Source organism: Macaca fascicularis, chromosome 6 (genome assembly GCF_037993035.2).
Source record: "Macaca fascicularis isolate 582-1 chromosome 6, T2T-MFA8v1.1".
NCBI lineage: Eukaryota > Metazoa > Chordata > Mammalia > Primates > Cercopithecidae > Macaca > Macaca fascicularis.
Window position 1 is genome coordinate 100226167 of NC_088380.1, and position 16654 is coordinate 100242820.

The following is a 16654-nucleotide window of genomic DNA, read 5'->3' on the forward strand; positions in this document are numbered from 1 at the left end:
CCTTTGGTGAAGGACACAATAATACTACTTTCCTCATAGGATTGTTGCAGAGTTATAGATATTCAATTTAAAGCATGTAGCTCAGTGCCCGGTACATAGCAAAGAGGCACCAAATGTCTATAATGACCACTTAGGCTGTCCCAACTGCAAACAAGCCCATAAATTCTGACAAATTGAAGACATTTCCAAAACTAACTGAAAAGTCAGTCATCTTTGAAAGAGGTCTACAAGTGACATAAAAGTTGCTAGATTAAACACAATAAACACAGCAAAGCAATAAAATCCTCTTCACAGGGGCACAATCAGTATTAACTGTATCAAAGATAATTGGATATCAGGCATTAGGAGCTCATAGACTCTTGTGTTGGGTGTGGAAATTTTAAGTAAATGTCACTACTGCCAACTGCCCCATTCAATGTTTTAATCTCCTCTACCATATTCCCATAGAGTTGGCATTCATCCTATGCTTGAACGCTTCTAGCAATGGCAACCTACCCATGAGAAGCCAGAACTGGTTATTGGAAAGATATCTTAGGTTGGGCTGACGTCTGCTTCTCCTGCTCTCACCTATCGTCCTGATTTGGCTTCTGTGGCTCTCCATATGTCAGTGGATTATATATCTGAATATAGCTATTTTCTATTATTCTCCATTCCCTTCCCTTCCCAAACATAAATCCACAGTTCCTTCACCCTTTCTCAAATGACATGATTTCAAGTTCTCTTATGTTGTGACTGATGAACTTTGGAACTAAACTTATTTCAGTTAGAAATTTTATTTAGTTGCAAGTAGTAGAGATTGCCAAACTAAAGGCTTTATATAAAGAAAGGTGTTCATTTTTCTCCCAGATAAAATAAATCCTGCATTAGACAGGCCAGAGCCAATGCAGTGACCCAGCAAATTCATCAGGGCCCCAGGACCTTCTAGGTTTCTTCTCTGTCATCCTGAAGATGCAGTTCTCATCCTCAGGCTCTGAAGGTGACTGTTGTCACTCCAGTTGTTGTGTTCCCATTCTGTTCCCATTCCAGGCAGGAAAAATGATAAGGGCAAAAAGCAACAGGGTGCAGCCTACTGAGTCTGCCTCCCTGTTAGGGAGCTCTTCTAGACACATTAACGGCAACTTCTGCTGACTTCTTGTTGGTCAGAATTGCATCACATGCTCAATCCTAATGTAAAGAAAGCAAGGAAATATAGTTCTTAAGCATGGTTTTCTTGCTACTGTGAATAAAAGCAGGATTCTTCTAATAAGCTAAAAGGGCAGACTAGATATAAAGTAGGCAACAGCAGTCTGCATCAGGATGTTCTCTTTAAATATCCCCTTTGGAAATGTGGCCTCTCTACTTTAGCGATAGTCTAGATAGAAGACAATCCTGAAGAGTAGAATAGGTCTACATCTCTCTCTGGAAACTTGACTTCTAGAAAAAGATGCTGATTAATTAAAATATCAGAGAAAAGGTACAGAGAAGGTACAGAGAAGCCCTTACTTGGGCAAAGCTTTGCTCATTCAACTCATGTACAAAATACAGAAAGGGTGCAGAGGTACAGCGGTACAAAGGTACAGAAGGTACAGAGGTACAGAGGTACAAAGGTACAGAAAAGGTACAGGGAGGCCCTTACTTGGGCAAAGCTTTGTTCATCCAACTCAAGTAAGCTCAGAGCCAATAATCTTAATCTTAATCTTAATATTTACCAAGGGTCCTTACCTGATTAAAGTTGAAAGCGTCCTTTTTCCTGAACTACTTTCTGTTCTGCACTATAAATCTACAAATCTGCAAATGTAGTAGGTCCATAAACCAGCTTCGGCTGGGATGATTTCTTCATAAGGATGTGATTTACTAAAATGCCTATCAGTTGAGTGGCATAGTTGTAACATTTTCGGGAAGGTGTAAGTCCATGTATAAAATTCTTTATTAAACATGTATTTAGTGCCATTGATATTTTAAGAAATTACTCAAGTATAGTATCGAGTCTTGCTGGGAAGCAGAGAACCTAGCAAGTTCATCTAACCACTTTGCTGTTAACTTCTCTTTCTGCCCCAGTGAAATCTGGGAAGGATTTCATTGGAAGGATGAGATTCCTCCCTCCCCCACATAGCTATTTAGGAATAACTATAAGTAAAACAAAACAAAAAAAATGCCTGCTTGATCTACAAGGAGTTGTGGAAATTTGCACCTAGTCTCTGAAAGTGAAAAGAGGTAAGACAGTCATTGGTATATCACAGACATCAACTAATGTACACACTCTGGCCACAGAGAAGTCCAGACCTAGCTAGTTCAAGTATAGTTGATAGCCAGATGTCTGATAGCCAGATGTCAGTGATAAAAGCAATCAGGGACCTTGTTGACTAAGTCTTATGAGTACAGGTAATCTAATTAGTAGCTGACTTTTCCCCAAAAATCCTAGAGAAGAAACTCTAGTGGTTGATTCTCAGGGCTCATTAATTAAGGAATGGTCTCAGCACTGAGAATGCTGACAATTAACGTCACCTACAAGGCCAAATTAAAGACTATACTTTTTCTTTCTCCATCTTTATGTTCAGTTAGAATTGAAATCCTGTAAACTCATCTATCTGGTTTCCCAAAGGCTTGCCTTTCTGAAATAGACAAGAATGAAATGTAAGACCACAATCTAGGAATAGGTAGATGAGTGCAAATTGTGTCTGACCTCTCCATATTCTTATTTAACTCTGACAGAATTTTATCTGACAGTCACTGAAGACTTCTATTCAGCAGTTTTTCCATTGGCCCAAAGGAAGAAGTGGCAAAAATATGGTCCAAAGTATGATTACTGATTTCCTAAAGGCAATGGTAATTTTGGTGATGGAAAGCAAAAAGCCTGAGAATGCTTTTTTGCTATTACCTCCTAGTCATTAGACTATGTTTTCTGTGAATTTCAATCACTATTGCTCATTCATTCATTCACTCATCCTTTTAATGAATAGTAATCATTCACTTAGTACCTACTATATGCTTGGCATTGAGCTGAATTCTGAGCATGCAAAAATCTTTGAGAAATTGTTTCTGTCCTCACAAAACTTACAACTAAATGACTATTGATTAACTTACCTTTGTATTGTTTTTTGAAGCTCTCAAGTGCACGGAATTTATACCAACATTTCAAGGGAGTTAGAGTAGGTATTAATAGCCCTATTTTAAAACTGAGGAAATTGAGACTCACAGAGTTTAAGCAAACTATTTGGATTGCACAGAAAACTGATAGCAAAAAGAGTTCAATGTCAATTCTTGATAAGCTTCACATTTTAATGTAACGAGATATTTATATATGAAATTTTATTATAACAACATTAGGTGAAGTCTATTTTTAACCTCTTTCAGTAGTGATAATGTTCTGACCTAGATTTCTAAAATACAGGAAGTTCATCCCGCTTGATTCGTGCATTGCAGATCTGTACTATTGATAAAATGGGATGAAAAGAAGTGGCAAGTGAGTTTGTTGGTTGCTTCGTAGATTAAAATTTAGTGGTATCAGAATGACTAGAGTCTGACAGTTAAGATTTAATTCCTATCATTTGCCAGCTGTTATGGACTTAGTAAACATATATGGGCTATTAAGAAGTGTGTATTTCAAAGTATCAAGTCATATTTAAAGGATTACTTAAGAAAATGGGATCATATCTCCTGTGTTCTAAAGAGGCCACATACTTTAAAAAAAAATAACCAAAAGTAGGGACATTTTAGTCTTTTTTATTTTAAACTTTCTTTTCACACCATTTTCATTTTTCATCACCAAGTAGATTTTTTGGTGGTTGCTATCTTTCTTTACATAGTCTATTGCAATGGAGTTTAATCTATCTAGGGCTAAAAACTGAAAATATGACATGGTCAGGAAATGACATGTATTTGTTTCTCTTCAGAGGAGTGAGAGGGTGTCTGGATCAGTGGTTATCAAAATTGGCACAAACCTGGCACATACTAAGGTCACCTGGGGAACTTGCAAAATAGGCTATTCCAAAGCCATAAAATCTCTGGGGGTGGGACCCAGGCATTGGTATTGTTTCTGAAATATCCCTGGGTTATAACAAGCAGCCAAGGTTGAGACTTGCTAGAAACTTTCACTTCTGTTGGAGAGCAAAGTAATCAAATTAAGCTAATTGCTAGTACAAAGTGAATGGCTTGTGTTATTCACATTTTCCAAATCAGTATCTAATGGAGATTCTAGCTAGTGTGACAAAGTATAATGAAGACTATCTCATCTAGTTTGCACAACTGCATAGTGCCTAGGACATAAACACTAAATATTACTGGCATTATTCTATTATTGTTTTTTAATTCTTTGACAAAGGAAGGGAAAAGAAGGAAAGTAAATATTGTTTTGGAGATTAAAGATTTTTCAAATCTTGCATTTGTCCCAGTTGAATGTATTTGAAATGTAATAATTTGAATATCCAAAATGTAAAACCAAGAGACATGACGTAGCATATTTTATTTCCAAGGAATCCTACAAAATTTCACCTACTTTGGTACATACCTTATCAAAGTCATTTTATCTGCCTCTAGCGTTTCGTAGGAGAGGCTAGGGAACATGTGCCCACTAGTAAAAAAAAGAGAGAAATGCACTTTTCTTGTGGCAAGTCACAGGCATTCCTTGAGATTGGGGTGGGATGGGGTGGGGTAGGATGTCAACAAACCAGTAAAGTGTTGCTGTGAACTCTAATTATTTTTTAAATATGATTTCCAGTTCTTATTTGAATGTTAATGGATTTTAAGTATTTATCTCTGAACTAATTTAGGGTGAGAGACAAAACCTTGGAAACAGCATATATAGAATGTCATGATCTTCCCAGTTGCTTCATGGAAATATTCACATACTGACCTACTCCTCTTACTTTCTCCAGGGCACATAACTACCATATGTATTTTCTTCTTCTAGTATGTCTTGGAATATTGACTTTATGTTATTACTTATTTCAGAAACAAAACACAAACAGGAACAATAAAGGTCTTAATCTAAAGACTAAAGTAATTCACAAAGAGCAGAAATAGAAACTAAATTCCGTACGTTTTCTCTTTGACTTCTAATTTTCTTTTCTTCAAGTAGATTTTATATCTCTCAATTCTTATTCTAATTCTAATAGCTTATTGCAAGCTATATCTATCTTTGCCATATTCCTTTCTTATTTAATTCTTACCTCTATGTCTACATTTTAAAAAGTGGTTCCTATATTCAGGAATAATTTATTACTTAGCTCTTGAGAAAGAAAGCTGGCTTTGTATGTACATTTTCTTAAAATGTGCTTTGAATTTTACTCCAGGGACAGTGGTTGAAATCTTGCCCAGAGTTATTATGTTAGTTACAAAGTAGACATGGATTGATGTATGATAGGAGAAGAGTTTCTGATGTCAGGAATATTTCATTTTATTTTGGAATAGCTGATGATTGAGGGTTTTAAAAAAATTTCTGTCTTCATGAATTTTCCATTAAAACACTATTTTTTAAATCTGTATCCACAGCTGGAATTTTGTATTGCTAAAACTATTTGAGCCTATTCTCACTTTTATTCTTCTTTGTCAGGCATATTTACTCATGTCTAAGTCTTTTCAGTTATTCTTAATCCTACTTAAAATCTTTGGGTGGATTAAAAGTTGCATTTCCTTGTAGCTTATGTTGCAAGCATCAAATGAGTAAAAAATAAAGATAATTTATTTTCCTACCATAAGCTTAATGACTCATATTCTGGGGCAGGATGGGGGTTGGCAGGAGGAAGAAGGGAGGCAAAGAAAAGTAACAAGTAAATAGCAGGCATGTTTCAGGAAAAACTCCAGCCAGGGCTGTTGGGCTGAGCTTTATCGATGCTGCTTCATGATACGTGTCAAAATAAATGCAGGAAACAGCTTTTGCCTCAAAACTTGGAATGTTGTGGTTAACTGATATTTAGGTAAAGGAATGTTACAATTGGAATAGCTGGCCTAAAACTCTTCCCAAAACCATCACTTTTATTTGTTAAACTTTCTGAAAAGAAGAAAAGTGACAGGGAAAGGCACAGATCATTTATTTATTTGACAAGTTTCTCAGAGTTCTTTTCCTTGATAAAGCAGCAATGACGATGGATTTTATTATGCTTAGTGTATGTGTTTGCTTGGTTTAAATTATTTACATATTTACTGTTAGGGCAGTAATAAAACCAGGTCAGTCCAAATAACTTTTTTTTGTCTTGTCTGTAGAACACTGTGAAAGTTGCATTTTTAATGGATGATGACCACAGTTGTTTTTAGGATTCCTGAATGAAGTCATGAAGTCTGAAAAATTTTGGAACCCAGAGTTTTAACTCATGTTACAATTTGAGTAACTGCTTCACAGAAAAGGGCCTGGTCTAATTTTGAGCCTGTGGCTTGATTCTCGCAAGTTTGATGCTTATTTCCCAAGGATAATATTTATAAGCCCATAATTAAGGCAGTACTTTAGTTAGACTTGAGTTGTGAAAAAAGAAATTCAGATTACTTTAGGGTTCCATTCCTCAAATCTGGTGTGCTGTGCTATACTTCTACAGTTAAGTGTGCTACAAAATAAAGTCTTTGGGACCCTCTGTTAAATAGGTTTAAACTTTTTTGGAACAAGATTTCTAAGAGACTCAGATGTGCAAGTGAGCATTCTGACTAAGAAAGGATAAGGCATGTAGCATCTCCAGACCGTTAGCAAGCAGTATCTATTCTCATCTCTCAGAACTCTGTTTCTTAGAGCACGGTTAAGGAGAATTTTTATATATATAAATGTATCACCTTCAATAATCAAGGCATAACTGTATATTTATATTTATATAGTATATGTTATATATTATAAACTTACAAATATACTATATAAACATAATTTATACAGTATGTGTTTATATATTATATAATATATAAATATACAGTTTATACAATATATTATGCAATATAAATATACAGTATATAAATATACTATATAAATATAAATATACAGTATATAAATATACAGTAAATATATATACTATATAAATATACAGTTATGCCTTGCTTATTGATGATGATACATTCTGAGAAATGTATCATTAGGCAATTTTGTCATTCTGCTAACATCGTATTTTGTTTTCACACAAAATTAGATGGTATGGTCTGCTACACGGGTAGGCTATATGTTAAAACCTATTGCTCCTAGGCTACAAATCTGCACAGCATGTTACTGTACTGAATACTGTAGGCAATTATAACATGGTAATTGTGTACGTATTTGTGTGCCTAAACATATTTAAACAGAGAAAAAGTATAGTAAAAATATCATATTATAATATTATGAGACCACTGTCATATATTCAGTTGATCGATGTCATTAGGTGGCACATGACTATATGTAAATGTATGATAAAATACATAAATATAATAATAGTATATATAAAACCTCTTTATTATTTTCCTGTTATTATTTAATCTAAGCCTAATGTTGTATTCCCTCTGCAGAAACCCGCATCATAAAGGGCCAGCACAGGGAGGGGCACCAGGAATCCAGGACCTGTTGGTTATTTAATTGATGACACTGGCGGATTATGGTCTCTTTTCCACGCATGAGATGTGGTGCAGGTCTGCATGATGTCGTTTTCTTTTCCCTTGTGCATTCTCAAGACAGATAGCCCAGATGGCGCTGTGATTCATTGTGAAGCAGGAAGGAGATGATGCAGCAGCATCTGCAGTGCTGCCAGGAGGAACACATCTGTAGCAATTGGTTGGATCTTTACTGCCTCTGGGCTGTTTCTCCCTGTGCTTAGGTGCAGGTCTTGATGAAGAAGAGAGTTCTAGGGAAGAGCAAAATTAATTTGTATCTTTTTCTGAGTTTAGAACATTCCTGGGCTCCTGTTAATATACGTCAAAGCAGTTCTAGAGTCATCTTAAACTTGCTTGACATTGCCAGTGTGCATGTGTAGAGGGATCTCTGTAACTATTGGGTTCTGATCGAATGCATTATAAATAATATGCCGGAATCTTAGCAGGGCTAAACATCCATCTTGGTTGGAAAAAAAAGAAATGTTTTCACTTGGGACACTTAAATATATCCATTAGATTCTACTTAATTGTTAAATAAAGTGGGGATATCTTGGGATGGAAAGGATAAAAGGGAAGACTGCTGAATTGACTGTTGATGTTGACATCAGTTGTTTAAAAAGATTGTTTGTGATTGCACTCCATTCAAAGCCAGATAGGGATAATAAATTCAGGGAAGACCTTCTCATGAGCCTTCTCCTAAGAACCCCACTACTCACCCTTCTTTTGACTAACATTCTGCACAGCAGCAATTTCATGCATTGTTCTTTATTGATTCATTGGGTAACTGCTGCCCCCAGAACTAAGTGATAACACTGCTTTCCCTTTGGTCAGTTATTTGTTCTTGTATTTTTTACAGTCCTCCAAGGGCTTACTCACCATGGGTAAGGCAAAGTGCATGGCATCCAGGAAAACACAGCGGCACACCAGGCGCACTTTTTTGCCATCCACTGTTGTGTACACATTAAACATACCAAAAAATGTGTGTGATAAATTTCATACAAAGTCATGCAAAGGAAGTGGTTAACAGGTTTGTAGAATGTGATCATTAGTAGGCAGATTCCAGCCACTAAAGGCTCAGCATGGACCACCTTGTAAGGATGCTGCGTAAGGACTCATGGTGAGTAGCAGCATAGCCACCTCATTTTTTTGAAAAAAAAAAAAATGAAAAAAGAAACTCACATTACTGTACCCTTTCAGGACTTCATTTTGCAACTTTCGTGCACTTTTGAAGCAAAAGCCATGACATCGTAACTTTGGTTTCTTTTCAATAGTTCACTTTCTGAGAGTGTAAGTGGGTACTTGGTGTTTTATAGGCCATTATCAGACCTAGACATGATTGTGGGTTTAGTCTGGTGCTCACTGCTTCAGAGGCAGGTCTAAGCTATGCCTCCTCTCTTTCAGAAAAATTGTTCTGTGATTTATGATAATATTTTAATTAATGAGGTTTCTACCATTTATTACTATTACCTTCATTTTGAAAAAATCATAGTCATTTATCATATTTCATCCATTTTAAGATAAATGCTCTTTCACATTTTAACATCTTTGAAATCAAATGTGTTTTGTAATCAATGGCATGCCATAGTTTAGTTGGCAGCATTCCTCTTCACCCTTTCAAAATTTTTGTCTAGAGGCACATGCCTCTACCTGTGAAGCATTGGAGACCCACCCCCCACCATGTTTCTGGTACATGACACATTAAAGGAACTCAGGGATGCATGACATTTGGGTCCTACTGTTGTGAGAAAACCAGGTCACTTTATCTGATATCTTGACATATTACTTTGTCCTCTCCTAATAGCACAGATATGAGATAAAATTGTCTCATGAAGTTATGCTGTTTCATAATGAATTCATTTAACATTTAGTGAATGCTATAAAGTATATGTTTTTCCTCTGTGCACTATGCACCATGGCCACATTTGAAGAGTATAACAGGTGAAAAACACAATTGTATATGATGAATTAATCTTATATAATGACTAAGGGAGGTATCATAATACAATATACAAGTAAGTACTAAATGAGAAAGTCAGACAAGATAAATTCTAAATGGAAAGAGGTTACTTTGGGCTGGAAAGAGTTAATGGAAGATATGAGAAGTGAACTGGGCTTTGAAAGCTATAAAAATATGTATGGGTAAAAATGGAGGAAGGGGAAAGTATGTTTTTATTCCTAAATTTTTAAGCATCTATCTTTGGTCGACAGAGCTGTACATGAATGCAAAGTGGAAGTGTATTTTTAGATTCAGAGCATGTATTTGAAAATACAGCATACATTTATGAGATTGGCTCTTTTACTAAGAACCAGTTAGAATGTCTGCTTTTCTGGGAATTCTGAACACTTCTTGCTAAATTGGGGTGGCAAAAGAAGACAGCAAAGCACTGACTCACATTTGAGATGGCAGAGGAAGGATTGGCAGGGCAAATTTAATTCCAGGGAGGTTTCAAGGGGACTTGCTGTCTTAGATCTGAATGTGAATTGAGTATAAACCATGACTCAGAGAACACTCTTGAACTGAGTAACATGACTAAGCAGTTCTCACCTAAAACAAGCTAGCATAGGTCACATTTGTTTATTTAGCAGGTAATTTTGAGGTCTTCTAAATAATGAAGCCACAGTTTGTGGAAGATAACCTTCGACTCCCTCGTGGTCATGCCACTTACGCCTCCGATCACAGTGAACCCTGTTCTTCCTGAGATAGGGCTGTGCTACATACAGCACTTAGTTGAGGGGTGAATTTCTGTTCTTAAATGGGCCTAGCTTCCTCTTTCTCTTCTCTTTCATTTCCTGTCTTACTTCCTCTAACATTTTAGAGCTCAGTTTGAGCATTCCAGAGCAGTTTATCAATAAAGATTGATGTTATTTCTTTACCTTTTGTGGTGCAGTTCTAAACTTTTAAATTGAGTGATGAAGACCCACTCCACAATTGTGAATACTAGATTACATTGCTTTAAAGAAAAAAAATTCTGTTTTCAGTTATCTTTTGGTCTTAATGACTGAAAGCCCTGCGTGAATATATTTAAGAAGCTTTCTTCTATTTAACAATTTACTCCAAGCTTAGGACATCAGAGTCCCATTTTCCATCCTTTTCATTTTTTTCATACGCCAGAGGAGCAGTTTTCAACCCTGCAGACATTAGACACTTTTACAAAATACTGTTGCCTGGGCTCCATCCACAGAGATCCTGATTTGTTAGTCTCAACTAGGGTTTAAAACCAGATTAAAAAAAACAACAACAAAACTCCCCAGATGAATAGACAGCCAGGCTTGAGAACTATTGTGTTGGTATTGGAATCCGGTCAGAACTAGTGAAAATCTCTAAGTCCGGAGAGCAAGGCTGACCCGGTCTAGAGAATCTTGAGGCAGAATTTCTCTAGCAGCTGTTGGAACAAAGACTTTTGTGGATATCCAGAACATTCTTGGATCCCAGTGCTGAAACTCCTGTAGTTTAAAGATTTCAACATCTTTGTCTGTTTTCTGTCCTTTAGCTTCAGAGTGAACCACTCACTCACCCCTGCAGCTAATATATAATGTACCTTTGTGAAAGCTAAGGAAAGCCATCCATTTCTTAATACGTTGTCAGAATAATATACACATTTATAATGATAACATTGTAAATGGCACGTTATGGACTTGTACAGTGCACAGACTGCACAACCACACCCTGTGGCCCATCATGTTCTTGTTTTTCCTGCTTAAACAAGTCATGATCTGAACTAGTGACCTGGAGACTATAGGCATCAGATGACATTTATTGGCAGGCTGGCCTAGGCATGGCAATTAAGATAAAAGGCAACTTCAAAGTCTGAGATGATGGGTTAGAGATCTCAAAAGGCTCCCTGCCTCATAGCTCTGCCATGTTGCTTAATTTAGCCCAGGTTGTTTGGGAAATGAATTCAAAGTTGACCAAGTCAGTGTCTAAAAGCTGTGAATGAATAATATATAAAACTTACGGCAAATATGCCTTTGCCTGACAACCTTGGATGGCTTTATTTGGTTACAGAGAGCTAAAGACTAATAGAACTGGCTCATCCTCAGCAAAATTGTTGAGTAAGGGTGGGTTTATTTTGAGATTCCTCAGCATCTTCTCTCTTTTTTTGGTCCCTTTTTTCCTAGGAGTAGACACCAATAAAAGGCATGTGTTTTGCATCTCATTGCCTGGCCAGTAGGCTTCATGGATGATTCTCATCTTCCTTGTAGCTGCATTTAAGCAGGCTCTAGTGGTATATCAGCATTGCCCATGAGAACTTCCTACGATGATGAAAATGTTGTATTATCTCTTCTTCCCTGGGCATGTCTATGCAAACCTACTCCAAAGTTTGAGAAAGCTAAGAGGCTGAAGAAAGAGGCTGACAAATCCATTTTCTGAGAAAGAAACAATTAATAGAGACTGACAAACAGAAGCCATGTCTGTGTCTTGGGTAACGGTGGGACAAGATGATGGATTGCCATGCTATTACCCCCCAACTCAGGGCTTATATACCATAGGAAAAGGCAATACATGATGCAGAAGGGATGTGTAGAACAATTGATCTACAATAACATCAAGATTGTTTGACCTAAGAGCAGGATTTATGGTAAGTACTTGCTGTTATACAAGGAACAATTGGAACTCTTAGAGGCCTTCCTGGAACAGCAGTTAATCAGAAGCTAACATGGCAGATTAGCATCCAAGATGGAGTTGCTTTGGCCTCCACATCTGTGCTGTTCAAACAAGGTATGTACTAGCTATATGTGGCCTTTCAGCACTTGAAATGTTGCTAGTGGAACAAAAAAAAAACCCTGAATTTTTAATTTTAAATACTTTTAGTTAATTTAAATTTAAATAGCTACATGTGGCTAGTGGCTACCATATTGGACAGTGCAGGTCTGAAAGATAGGTTTTATCCAGAGGGGAGAAAACGAATATTTGTTATGCACCTTCCAATTTTCAGAAACATTCTTTTTATGGTCACATCTAATCCTTACAAAACCTTTCTAGGTAGATATTATCATTTCCATTTTATAGATTGAAAATAACTGAAGCTCAGGGAATCAATTACCCAAGGTCTTATAGCTAATAAATGATCAAATTAACCTTCAAACTTAGGTTAGATTCTAAAGCCTGCACTTGAAGTTTTCTTGGGGAAGTAGTCTTCCTTGTGATGAATTAGAAGCTAAATTCATAACAAAAGAACAACAACAACTATTAGAACACTCCCATCAAACATCACTGTATGGTAAAAGTAGAATTCCTGAGAGGAATTGAAAAGAGAATGTGCGGTGGCCCAGGTCTGAGGCAGCACACGTAGCAGATGGGAGTGTGGTGCGGAAGAGTGGGTTGGGAGGGAGGAGAAGGGTGCTGAAGCCACTGCACCGAGGAAAAACCGACTATTCTCACCATAGCTTCCACAACTTTTCATATACCGAGTGCTGTGCTCTGTCCTTACTCTGTCCTTTCTTCATGAGATTAAAATCAGGCTTTCATGCCCTTAATAGAGCCAGCAAAAGCTCACTTGCTAGTAGTTGCTTAGGACTGAGTAGAGGTATGTCTGAGGACTGTCAGCTTCTTTTTTTTTGGTTTTGTTTTGTTTTTGTTTTTGTTTGAGACAGAGTCTCGCTCTGTCCCCCAGGCTGGAGTGCAGTGGTGCAATCTTGGCTCACTGCAAGCTCCACCTCCCAGGTTCCCACCATTCTCCTGCCTCAGTCTCCCAAGTAGCTGGGACTACAGGCGCCCGCCCCCATGCCCGGCTAATTTTTTTTTATTTTTTATTTTTAGTAGAGATGGGTTTCACCACGTTAGCCTGGATGGTCTCGATCTCCTAACCTCGTGATCCGCCTGCCTCAGCCTCCCAAAGTGCTGGGATTACAAGCGTGAGCCACCGCGCCCGGCCTGTCAGCTTCCTTTCAGCAGGGCCCAATCCCTGACCAAGGATAGGTCTTCTTGCTCAACTGGTTTTTCTCCCCACCCCAGCTCTTCCTCTTTTATGCCTCAAGATGCCCACAGTTTACACTTATAGCCCCTTCTCCTTTCTCCTATGTCCTGCTATATTTGTGGTCCTCCCCACATCTAGTGAATATATTAATCCTCTAGGCAGTACTTCTTAGCCCTGACTGTGTTGTAATTAACTGGCACACTTTTAAAAATGCAGCTGCCAGGGATCCACCCCAGACAAACCAAGTATGAATTTCTGGCAGTAGGACATGGGCGTCAGTATTTTTTAAAAGTTCCCCAAGTGATTCTAATGTGCAGACAGGGCTGAGAATCCCAGCCTTTGTTGATTTGCCATCTGCATGTATCCCAGAGTCCTACTGCTTTTATATTTTTTAAACCCAGAGAATGAGATAGGTAGATTTGTGGGTGGAGAAGGGTGGGTGTTGTGGGTGGTAAGTGATAAGGAGTTGGACAAGTGGCTCAGGGAAACTGAAAGTGAAGAAGAAAAAAGAAATGTGTCAAAGACCCCACTGAGAGTGACAAGCCATTATGGATGGACGGAGCACAAGAAATCCTGATGAAAGAGAGAGGTCTAGGATAAATTATCAATATGGGACATTCTTCATTCAACAATCACTTGTTGAGAATTTTTGGTGCCAGCCTCTGCCACAGGGGCACAAAGAGAAAAGAAGGATGCTTACCATGGAAAAAGTTGTAGGGTAGCATATGAGAGAGAGAGAGAGAGAGAGAGAGAGACAGAGAAAGAGAAAGAGAAAGAGAAAGAGAAAGAGAAAGAGAAAGAGAAAAGAGAAAGAAAGAGAAAGACTTGGTTGACCAAGTAAGAATAATCCTCAAATATTTAACTACTTATATGTGCTGTATTAGTCCATTTTTACAGTACTATAAAGATAGTACCTGAGACTGGGTAATTTATAAATAAAAGAGGTTTAACTGACCTACAGTTCCACATGGCTGGGGAGGCCTCAGGAAACTTACAATCATGGTGGAAGCCAAAGGGGAAGCAAGGCACGTCTTACATGGCACCACGAAGGGAGACAAAGAGAACAAGCAAAGGGAAAGTGCTGCATTTTAGGACCATCAGATCTGGATAACTCCCTCACTATCGTGAGAACAGCATGGGAAAAACCACCCCCATGATCCAATCACTTCCTATCAGGTCCCTCCCTCGACATGTGAAGATTATAATAAAATGAGATTTGGGTGGGAACACAGAGCCAAACCATATCATGTGCCACTTGCTCTTTACCCAGAAAATTAGCTTTCATACACATCACTAAATACATGTCAGATTATCTTTGTTGTAAATTGTATTCAATTATGGCAATATCCTCTGTTGATGTCTTCTGAGCCTTTGTGTGGTCTGTTTGTGCACAGTTTAAACAAATTAGAGGGATTTTTAGCACAATATTCACCTGCAACTTTTCTCATAAAGATTATGGGTAAAGTAAATGTTTATAATAGTTTCTGGCAAATGTCTTGGTGTAAAACACATTAAATAAATCTACTCGTATTCTTTACCACCCTACTTACTAACGTTTTCCTCTATCACATTACACCTAACTAGTTTTCATTTATAACTATAGCCAAAATCACAGTATTTCTATGCTCTGATGGAAACATAAATGGGAAAATGATTAAGTGTGTCTCCATGGCTTTGTGCCTTCTTATTCTCGGCTTCAGCAACAGCATTCATTTGAAAACTGTCTTAGTTTTATTGTGTGTAGTGCTTGTGGTGGGACCCTCTCATGGGAGAAGGGGAAAGTATGGAGGATTAATATTCCTATTCATCCTGTGGGCATTTGACTTCCTCTTTGCACCTTCATGACATAAATAGCATACGCATGGCCTTGGTTAGTTTCATCTGTTTTGTACTTCATATAAATGGAATCTTACAAGTATATGCTTTTATATCTGGCTTCTTTCATTTGACTCCATGTTTGTGAGATTAATTCATATTTTTGTGCATAATTGTAGATGATTTACCTTCATAGTTGTAGAGTATTTGATTGTGTGAATGTACTCCAATACAGTTATCCTTTTAATTGGTGATGGACATTTGATAGTTTTTGATTTAAGGTTATGCTATAAACATTCTGGTTCATGTATTTAGGTGAATGGTTGTATGCATTTCTGTTGGAAATATACCTAAAAACAGAATTTTCAGGTAACAGGGTATGTATGTTTTAAGTTTAAATAGATACTGCTGAACAGATCTTCAAAGTATTTGTACCGAGTTTCCTTTACACCAATACCATGTGAGAGTTCTGCTATCTCCACTTGGCCTTTTACATCTTTTTTAAATTTTAGGCACTCTGGTATAAGTGTGTATGTTAGTCAGTGTTCTCCAGAGAAACAGAATCAAAAGGAGGTATATGTGTGTGTACATATGAGTGTATGTAAATATATATATTTTTAATACTCATATATAAAATTTACTACATATATATGTATACATATGTAGTACATTCCTTGTATAAGGAATTGGAGACCCCGGAAAGCCAGTGATGTAATGAAGTCCAAGTCTAAAAGACTAAGAGCCATGGGGTAGAAGTTGGAGAAGGCTAGCTGGAGTCCTAAAGGCCTGAGAGAACCAGGAGCCCCAATGTCTGAGAGCAGGAGCTGACAGACATCTCAACTTAAGAAAGGAGGAGAAATTTCCCCTTCCTCTACCTTTTTGTTCTATTCAGGCCCTCAATGGATTGAATAATGAGGGAAGATCTTCTTTACTCAGTCTCTGATTCAAATGCTAATCACTTCTGGAAACACTCTCACAGACACACCCAGAAGTAATGTTTTACCAGTTATCTGGGCATCCCTTAGCCCAGTCAAGTTGACACATAAAATTTACCATCCCAGTGTAGTACACACTGTGGTTTCATTTTCTTGGTGCCTATTGAAGTTGAAAACCTGTCTTGTTTGTTTGCCATCTACAAATAAATTTTGCTGTTTGTTTCAATGTGGTTATTCTAATAACATATAGACAAATTTCTTATCCTACTTTTTCACTTAGCAATTTTCATTAGTTAAAAAAAACTGATACAGTGTCATGGAAGAATCAAATTCCCATTACTTAGGCTAACCTAATACAGTGGTTTTCTCAAAATATTCAGTCTCCTGAGAGTAAAGGGATGGGGGTCTTCTGGTTCCACAATGGCTTTGTTAAAGCAAGCTGGCTTCACTTCTTCCCACACAAAACAAAAAACA